Source organism: Ruditapes philippinarum, unplaced genomic scaffold, assembly GCF_026571515.1.
Source record: "Ruditapes philippinarum isolate M1 unplaced genomic scaffold, ASM2657151v2 ctg13878_1_1_1_1, whole genome shotgun sequence".
In the NCBI taxonomy this organism is placed as follows: Eukaryota; Metazoa; Mollusca; class Bivalvia; order Venerida; family Veneridae; genus Ruditapes; species Ruditapes philippinarum.
In genome coordinates, this window is record NW_026854762.1 from 11,011 (window position 1) to 20,915 (window position 9,905).

A 9,905-nucleotide genomic window follows, 5' to 3' on the forward strand; every position below is an offset into this window, starting at 1 on the left:
TATACCCAGTCTACTAAGCATGCGCGAACGAGATTGAATGACTTGTTAGGAGGAGGAGCCAAATATACAGGTCATTGCAAAAATACTGTGACGTATAGTGTAAAAATAAAGAGTTTAAACTCAAGCGCTTAAACTGAATATTATTTTTCCAACATAGTCACTTTAAAGGAACAAATGATAATAAATGCAACATATATGTTTAACTTATTTTATTTATGGTTGGCATAAAATTTCCGTCATGACTGGTCATTAAGTAACATAAAGTTAATAGAGTTTGAACCTTTATATAAAATAGAATATTATAAAATAGGTTTTGCTTCGTCATCGATTGCAAAAACCTGTAATTTTATGTTAGATTTTCGCCAAAAGGGTCTTGAAGAATTGAGAGAGCCTTCCGCCAACAGCGGGCTAACATAAACCAAAATAAATGACTCAGTCATGACGAGTTAATTGCAGATACTGGTGTGTCTAAGCATACACCACGAACGAAATTTAATTAATTAACGTAGTATTGTGACGAGACAGGAGTTAATGGCACCATCTACTCAAAAAGATCACGGGGTTTTAAGACTTATCAACAATCCCTATTTCTAATAAAGTTTGTACTATTTTGTATGTCACTATAGATACGTCCCACCAAAGAGAACAGCCATATATCTATAAGAATGTCGCAAACAAATCTGGGACTGAATTAATTAAGTGCTTGGAAAGATGTTGCACAACCATAGGAAAATTTGTATTTATCTAGGCTTAAAAGGAAGTTTCTTCTTCATCAGCAGTCGCTGACGAAGAAGAACCCATTTGAATCACACTGAATCACACCGTAATGTTCAAGCAAATATGCAGGTAGATTTAAATAATAAGATACTAAATTGTAGGCTCTATGAAATGAAATGCACATGTCACACAAAAACTTCACAAACAAGAGCACATGCCACACAAAACGAAAAACTAATGAAAAGTGTCTTTACTAGAGATGAGCCAACCAACCATGCAAGGAATTGGGTCACCGGAAAACCTATTTTTAAACATGTTATTGTTATAACGAATTTGTTCTTCACAACGATACAATTTTATAACATATTATTTTTAATTGGTAATTTTTACGTGAATTATCTGCAATGAAAAAATGTACCAATACTTGGCCAAAATTCACCAATAAATGTACAAAATTACATTATTGTATTTGGGAAAATGCAGCTATAAATGTTCAAAATTCCATGAATATCCTTGTGTAATTTGCACCCATATATGTTCAAAATTAGGAAATATAACTGGGTAAACTGCACCCATAATAAAAATATATCTGGGTAAACTGCACCCAAAAGTGCAATAAGTCTGGGTAAACTGCACCCATGTTCAATCTGATAGAAATATATCTGGGTAAACTGCACCCATATGATAATAGAAATAAATCTGGGTAAACTACACCCATAATAAAATATATCTGGGTAAACTGCACCCATGTTCAATATGATAATCTGATAGAAATATATCTGGGTAAACTGCACCCATAATAAAATATATCTGGGTAAACTGCACCCAAAAGTGCAATAAGTCTGGGTAAACTGCACCCATGTTCAATCTGATAGAAATATATCTGGGTAAACTGCACCCATATGATAATAGAAATATATCTGGGAAACTACACCCATAATAAAAATATATCTGGGTAAACTGCACCCATTATGATTTTTTTTTCTTTCTTTCTTTTTCCAGGGTGATATATTAATTATTAAGTGAAATTAAATTACTGCATTGTAATCCGTCGACGGTATCACAAATACATTTAAATGTGGGTAAACTGCACCCATAATTATATTTATTATAGACACTGCAAATTTAAACCCAAAGGCGGACTGCCGGCCCAATATATCATTACGGGCAATTGGCAGAACCTTTTGTTTCTCTTTATAATTTTGAAAGCAGTGTCTTCCTTAGTTAGAAACACCCTGTTATCAAGTTCACTTAAAATACTACTATAAACATATACTGTACAAGAATCATACGAGTTGAACGAATATTTGACGGTTATCTACCTTTTACTTAACTACATGTACAACTGGATACATAGCCTATTCTGAATGAGTTGGGTTTAATGTTATTAAAAACATATGCTTATAAATTTAATGCAATTTACATTAAAGCTGCACTCCCCCAGATGAAATCAAAATATTTCAAGAAAATCAAACAAAAGAAAAGTACTTGATTTATAAGAACAATAAAAGATTCAAAACTGAATTAATATCTTTATAATATGCAATATGTTTTGCAGTATTTTCCACCATATTTCTACTGCGTTACTAACGCAATGAGGGTTATTTTGCATATTTTGACTTCTTTTATTTTGCTGAATTACATAGGTTGTAAGTGCTGTATCCAACATGATTTTTTTTAAATTTTCATGAATCTAGAGGCATGCTGTTTTAAATTAAATGGCATGAAAGTACAGCCATTGAAGCTTTATCATTTGTATTGGGATATCTATTAAAGATACAATTGTATATCATCAATACGTTTCCTTTTCTATTTTGTCGTTTAAGCGATGCTATTAAACGTACCAATACACTCTAGAATGTAGATCATTTGTGTGCGGTTAAAAAACGGACATTTTGCCTATAGTTAATTAATAAATATATCATTATAGTCAAACATGTACTTTTTAGTAAGTTGTTTCAAGATGGAAATTTGGATATTGTCAGTAACACGTGACGAAAAAGTAGAGAATTTCTTCAAACTGAAGGCATAAATATTTCTTAAGTAATTTTTTAGATTTTCTAAGTAAGTTTACGTTTAATTTCTAGTCCAAACTAGTATTCTTCAACCTCGATATGCTACTGTCACACAATGAATTGCTTTGTTTTATAAACAAGGCTTTATAGTTTACATTAGGTAATTGAGGCAAATGCAACAACGTTGTGACGTGCGTATTGTTGCAAAAGCAGGTATGCCATTTATATCAGTTTATGTAAGACTGAGGGTGGCTATATTAAAAACAGAACCGAAAATAAACATATCACTCAATTCCAGATTTTCTGTAGCCCGAGGGTGACGAACTAATTGATAATAAACTAATCTTTCTACTTCCGGTTGAATATCTGAAGAAATGCTTAAAGATCCTGTATGTTTTGTAATTGATATTGTTACTGAGTGTATACCACACTTGCAAAAATTTATATATGTATTATATATACTATATAATTATGCAAATAAAACAATTTTCAAACATCGAAGAATATGTAAAGTGTGTACTGCAAACATTTGTGCATATTATAATTAATCAATAAATTATATGCATTCATTTCTTATTGGAAAATTTGACTTTATTATAGGAAATACATTTCTAATTACCTCCCTTTATTTACATGAAATGTTAAATTAGGTAATATCGTTATAAATAATACTTATTGGAACTTACAATATTGACAGATCTTAATTTGAGCATCATATTTATGAAATAAAACCATGAAAAAAATATGAAACAGGATCTTTAATGGTATTGGAGGGAAGCCTAGATGCCTGTTGTGGTTAATCCGGGAATAGCCATAATGGCTATTCCCGAAATAACCTTGACCATTGAAAACGTGTCATTGAATCAGCAATAGTATTCTGTATTAAGCATATATTTATTATTATTTTTTTTTTATTTTTATTTTTATTTTTTTATTTTTCTTTATTTTTTATTTTTATTTTAGTGTTTATTTCTAAGATAAACAATATTAGATGAAAGCAAATTTCATCACACGTTCATTTATTCTTCATGGATCCATATATTTTGTCTATTTGACAATTTCATATTTCTCAGCAGTATTAATTATATAATTTTTATTTTTCACATCGTTTCCTAACAGATGTATACATGCAACAATTCCACTTGGTACGAATTCTTAAAAGAAAATTTCTCAAGAAATGCTATTCTCCCCATAAGCCATGCCGTTAATTACCAATGATCGCCTTTAATATAAATTTCAAAAACTTATTTAACCTTAACTCATTAAAATTGATACGACGAAACCGTTGAGCAATAACATCCATATCATTGCATCATTATTGTCATTCTTATTATTATTAATATTATAATAATAATTATTATTACTTTTTTTTTTTTTTTTGCATTTAGTAATAAAACTCAAAACTGATGCTCACACTCAAGACTATGAATTTGTGCAAATTATGCTGAGGAATTCGGATGGCTTAGTTTTCGGCGTCGATGTCAGTCACTTAATATGTAAATACTTAACTAAACGTCACATGTTATAATGTAAGAAAACCAAAATCCTAACCTAATGACAGAAAGTCATAGGTTTAAACTACTGCGATTTGAACGATATCTATAAAATTTTAGAAATTATTGCTTGACTTTGAAAATGAAAATTGTGCAACCCGACCCTTTAAAATGGCAAATGTTTATTTACAATTAATGTTCCCGCAAAGGATGAATGCAGATTTAATATCCAAATAGGCATATTCCCTAGATTTAAACTATATTTAAGAGCAAAACCAAGAGCGTAGATCTAGTTCATGTTAACTCGAATGTATTATAATATAGACATAATTTTACATCAGTTAAAGAATAATATTGTGATGACTAGATGTAAGTGTATCAATAGTCACATGTCCATTTAATCATTAATTGACTTTTCTTTTTCCTGTCTCCCCAAAATATTTTATTATTATAGTCATTTTATGAATTAGAGGTCCTTGATGTCTTATAACTTAAAAGTACTCGACTGAAGAGATTTTTGACATGACAGTACTGGAAATATTATCGTATTATTTGATACAGTAATAGATAATTACTAATGTGCAAAATTACAAAAATTCCATCACTCCAAGGTATCCGCCCAAGTTTAAAACATTTTCTTACAGTTGTGACAGTTGCTTTTAAGAAAATTTTATGTTAAATACCGACATTTTGTTAATATTCTGCATTTTAGAAGAACTCTTCTGTAATAAGGAATATATGTGTATTTAATTGATAATGTCATATTTGTTACAAACAGCATAGATTAAATTTTAACTATAATTTGTATTTAAAAACAGTGACGTCACCTGTCTATCGGTTAATCTGTATCAACAATTAGCTTGATTTAGGCATCACAACTTCTGCTGGTTCTACCGACTTCTGTGTTCTGTTCTGGTGCCATTGTCTAGAACATAATGTTGACCAGTCTCTTCAAAGAAACCTTGACAGCCAGAAAACTTGTGACAGGTTAGGTTCTGGTTGTCGTTTGGCATGGCCCCAGCAATTTGTAAAAGAAAGTAGAATAAAATCAGAATTAAAATGCTGAGTTTACAACAAATACAAGGTTAACGTATTACGTTATCACGACTTACAATGTCTACGAATGACATTACTAACCATTATGAAGCATCCCTACGTGAAAAGTTTAATATATTAAAGGATAGATCTACCTGGACAAGCATTCAACATAATTTATGGGTAGATAAAGTTTCTTTATCAATACTTTATAAACATTAACACAATAACATACTGTCAGGGCATTTAATTATTACACTGTATACTCCACTAGTCACAAGGTATTTGTTACGTCATAAAGTCTAGTGATGACGTGATCAAATAATATTTGTTTTTATTAGGCTAAATAAACCTACTGCAGTATTGCAAAATAGTATCAACAATGTCTTTAGTAGGATCACTTTTTCTCAGACCTTTCTCTGCCCTTAAGCCTACAGTATCGGTAATAGATCTAGATTGTTTGAATCTCGTGGTCGTAATAAAATTTGAAAAATTGGTTTGTTAGATAAATTTAACACAATAGATTCTATTAAAGATAAAAAAGAAAAGCAACTCTACCTTCGGCTACTTTAAAAAACACAAAAATGAAGTCTTTTTGCCATGTTTGTTCAGAACCGCTACATAATTTTTTCTCCAATATTTTTCCGTGTTAGTTCACGGCAGCTTCTGGAGCTCGGAGACTTGATCGAAAAGGAATTTGCAGAAGCGTGCTCGGTTTATATACCCAGTCTACTAAGCATGCGCGAACGAGATTGAATGACTTGTTAGGAGGAGGAGCCAAATATACAGGTCATTGCAAAAATACTGTGACGTATAGTGTAAAAATAAAGAGTTTAAACTCAAGCGCTTAAACTGAATATTGTTTTTGTCTTCTCAACATTTATCCTTTTATTTTTTAATGTTTCCATCTGCTGTATATTAATTATAAAAAAGATATTTGAAACAAAGCGATTTGATTATTACATCAAGTTATAGAAAGTGTTTTCTGCTTTTAAATAGAGTTAATAAAAGAGTATCTTGATGTGGATCTTGTATTTGGCGAGATAGGATTATAATAGGTTTCTATCTCACGAGACACAGAAAGTTGTACAGTCTCTTTATAGTTTACTCCACGAGAGCCAAATACAAGCAATTCTAAATTTGGCCATACCTTTTGGTGCTCACTCGGTGAAATATATTCCGATCTTACACTGAACTTAACAAATTTTCTTTTTGTTACATGCTAAGAAACGTTTAAAAAGACATTTTATCCTAGTACTAAATGAAAAGCGCGCCAAATTCAAATAAAACGTGACGTCATTTACGACGTCACGTCATTAAGCTGGTTTCCAGTACTGTACACGCTGGTATTTCTCTGAGACAACGTAACGGGCTTAAATTCAAAACAGTGAAATTATCAAATTGATAATTTCACTGTTTCAAACAGTTAAATTACCAGTTTATAAATCACTGATACATTTCTATAATCCATCGAAAATCATGTAATAAAGGTTATTACGTAACGTAATGACGTAGGAATCGTCATTATGTAATGTTATTACGTTTGAAAGATCATTACGTAATAGTATTAGGTTAGCAAGGCCATTACTTAACAAAATAAAGCATGGTCTTGAGGGCAATATGCAAGTTTACGGACTGGTTGGTCAGACTGAGGAAGGTATATGACCTGAAGCGCAGCTGAGGGCCATATACCTCTCGAGGTCTGAACAACCAGTCCGTAAACTTGCATTTTTCCCGAATAAAAGGCCATGTTTCATCTGTTATATTATACCGAATCCTTTCACCCCTTTTGTTGCTGTCATTTTTACTATAACTGTCTTGCTTTCAAGTAATAATGTTATTTGTTCAGTGTGTGAAATATCTCAAAACCTAATCGGATTTTTTTCAAACGATGCAGCTAAAAATCATGCTTTTCTTTTAATATTCTATTTTTGTTAACAAATTAAATATTAAATGTTTCTAGTCAATAACCAGGACTTTAAAAATTTCACAAACTGTATAAATAAAATTTATAATTTAATTAAAGACAAATCATGATTTTTGATCAACATTAAATATATAGAGGATATTGAATGAGTGTAAGTTCAATACGAGTTGAATAAAATTCAATATTTTATTCAACGAGGTCAATAAATTCAGTAATGAACTTACATGAATTAAATATTCTATTTATCACATACCCAAAATAAAGAACGTTTAAAGTGAAAAAAGTCATAATTTAACGCTAACATTTAGCGCATCTTTACACTATGTTTGTATAACGCTAATGACATCACGTCAAAATATATGCACGACCGTGCAATACAATTTTTACAGGGTCGCAAAATCGGCAGGGATGTGTGATTAATTTATGTGAAGCAAATGTATTTGTCTCATGTTTTTGTATTGTAATGCAAACTGGGATATATATTTAATAAAACTTGAAACTTGAAGCATAACAATTAATTCAGTAAAAAGAATCATTAAAAACAAGTAAATATTATACCTTATTCACATACGCCCTTCTATATTTAATATTACGTCATCCAGTCCATATATGAATTATAGACTAGGTAGCCGGTCTGTCTGCGATTTATGGACCGGATGACGTCATATTAAATATAGAACGGCGTATGCAAATGAGGTATAATATTAAATTGTATTACGTTAGAAACGTCATTACGTAATGGTATTTATTAAGCAACGTCATTACATAATGGTATTACTGAATGGTATTACGTAAGCAAGGTCATTACGTAACAGTATAACGTTTGTAAGGTCATTACGTAACGGTATTACGTTAGAAAGATCATTACTAAATGGTATTACGTTAGCAAGGTAATTACGTAATGGTAAAAAGATAGTAAGGTCATTTCGTAATGGTAATACATTAGCAAGGTCATTACTTAATGGTATTACGTAAGCAAGGTCATTACTAAATGGTATTACGTTAGAAAGGGTTATTACGTAATGCTTATACGTTAGCAAGGTCATTACTAAATGGTATTACGTTAGCAAAGTCAATACGTAATGGTATTATGTTAGCAGTGTCATTTCTAAATGGTATTACGTTAGCAATGTCATTACGTAATGATAATACGTTAGCAAAGTCATAACTAAATGGTATTACTTTAGCAAGGTCATTACGTAATGCTAATATGTTAGCAAAGTCATTACTAAATGGTATTACGTTAGCAAGGTCATTATTAAATGGTATTACGTTAGCAAGGTCATTACGTAATGCCTATACGTTAGCAAGGTCATAACGTAATGCTAATATGTTAGCAAAGTCATTACTAAATGGTATTACGTTAGCAAGGTCATTATTAAATGGTATTACGTTAGCAAGGTCATTACGTAATGCTTATACGTTAGCAAGGTCATTACTAAATGGTATTACGTTAGCAAAATCAATACGTAATCGTATTACGTTAGCAGTGTCATTTCTTAATGATAATACGTTAGCAAAGTCATAACTAAATGGTATTACGTTAGCAAGGTAATTACGTAATTGTATTACGTTAGCAAGGTCTTTACGTAATGGTATTACGTAAGCAAGGTCATTACGTAATGCTAATATGTTAGCAAAGTCATTACTAAATGGTATTACGTTAGCAATGTCATTACGTAATGATATTACGTTAGCAGGGTCATTTCGTAATGGTATTACGTTAGCAATGTCATTACGTAATGGTATTACGTTAGCAAGCAATGTCATAACGTAATGGTATTACGTTAGCAATGTCATTACGTAATTGTAGTACGTAAGCAAGGTCATTACGTAATGCTAATATGTTAGCAAAGTCATTACTAAATGGTATTACGTTAGCAATGTCATTACGTAATGGTATTACGTTAGCAGGGTCATTACGTAATGGTATTATGTTAGCAAGGTCATTACGTAATGAAAAATGAAAAGTTTTGTATTTCAGTGTGACCAGAAACACAATTTCAAATATTTCAAAATCTGTTTCACAGGCAGATAACCAGTTGCACAGCATTATTCAATGATATATAACATACATTGAAGAAAATAATAGTTTGCATGCATTGCTCCTTCAAAAAATGACTGACAGCAATTTATATTTACCCCCACCCAGCCAAAATCACACCTAAAATATACCAATATAGGCAATCTTCATGAAGGTGCAGCATACTCCAGAATCCGCCCGATTCCTTTAAAAATATCAGTAACACGCAGTGCAAGCTATGGCATTTTCAGAAATGACAAATAAAGTGTCTGTCATACGTTTAGATTTTTCACAAAATTTATCTGAAGTTTCTTACTTGTTTGGCGCCAACTGTCAAAGCTTGATTTTTAACTTTTTCACCTCCATTCGGAGAGTCAGAAATACATACAAAGCTACCAAAATGCTTAGTTTCGGGTAAAAACCCAAAAATATACCTCATTTCCTACACACAAACAAGAAAGAATTACAATGACAGAGAAATATCAGAAGTTATCAGTATCTTCAAAACACCATGTATGAGTTATTAAAAAATTTGACCGGGGCCATCATTCGAATATGTCCCCTGCCCCCTAACGTATTAATCTCCAATTTGTCGGGTCGTCTATGCGCATGATACATGTAGTAAAAAACAGATATATAAGGAAAAAACAGGTTCAAACACTTTTAAATATCTCTTCTCTTTTAAAGGCCAATTT

General features: G+C 31.3%; 1 long non-coding RNA gene across 1 annotated transcript; it reads right to left on the reverse strand.

Annotated features, from left to right (window-relative positions):
* Positions 1-2,407: 2,407 nt before the first annotated feature.
* LOC132740950 (uncharacterized) lies at positions 2,408-6,121 on the reverse strand. Its single transcript, XR_009627228.1, has 2 exons — positions 5,819-6,121; positions 2,408-5,186 (listed from the first exon to the last, which is right to left on the reverse strand). It is a non-coding gene; the product is annotated as an uncharacterized LOC132740950 (long non-coding RNA).
* Positions 6,122-9,905: the final 3,784 nt, after the last annotated feature.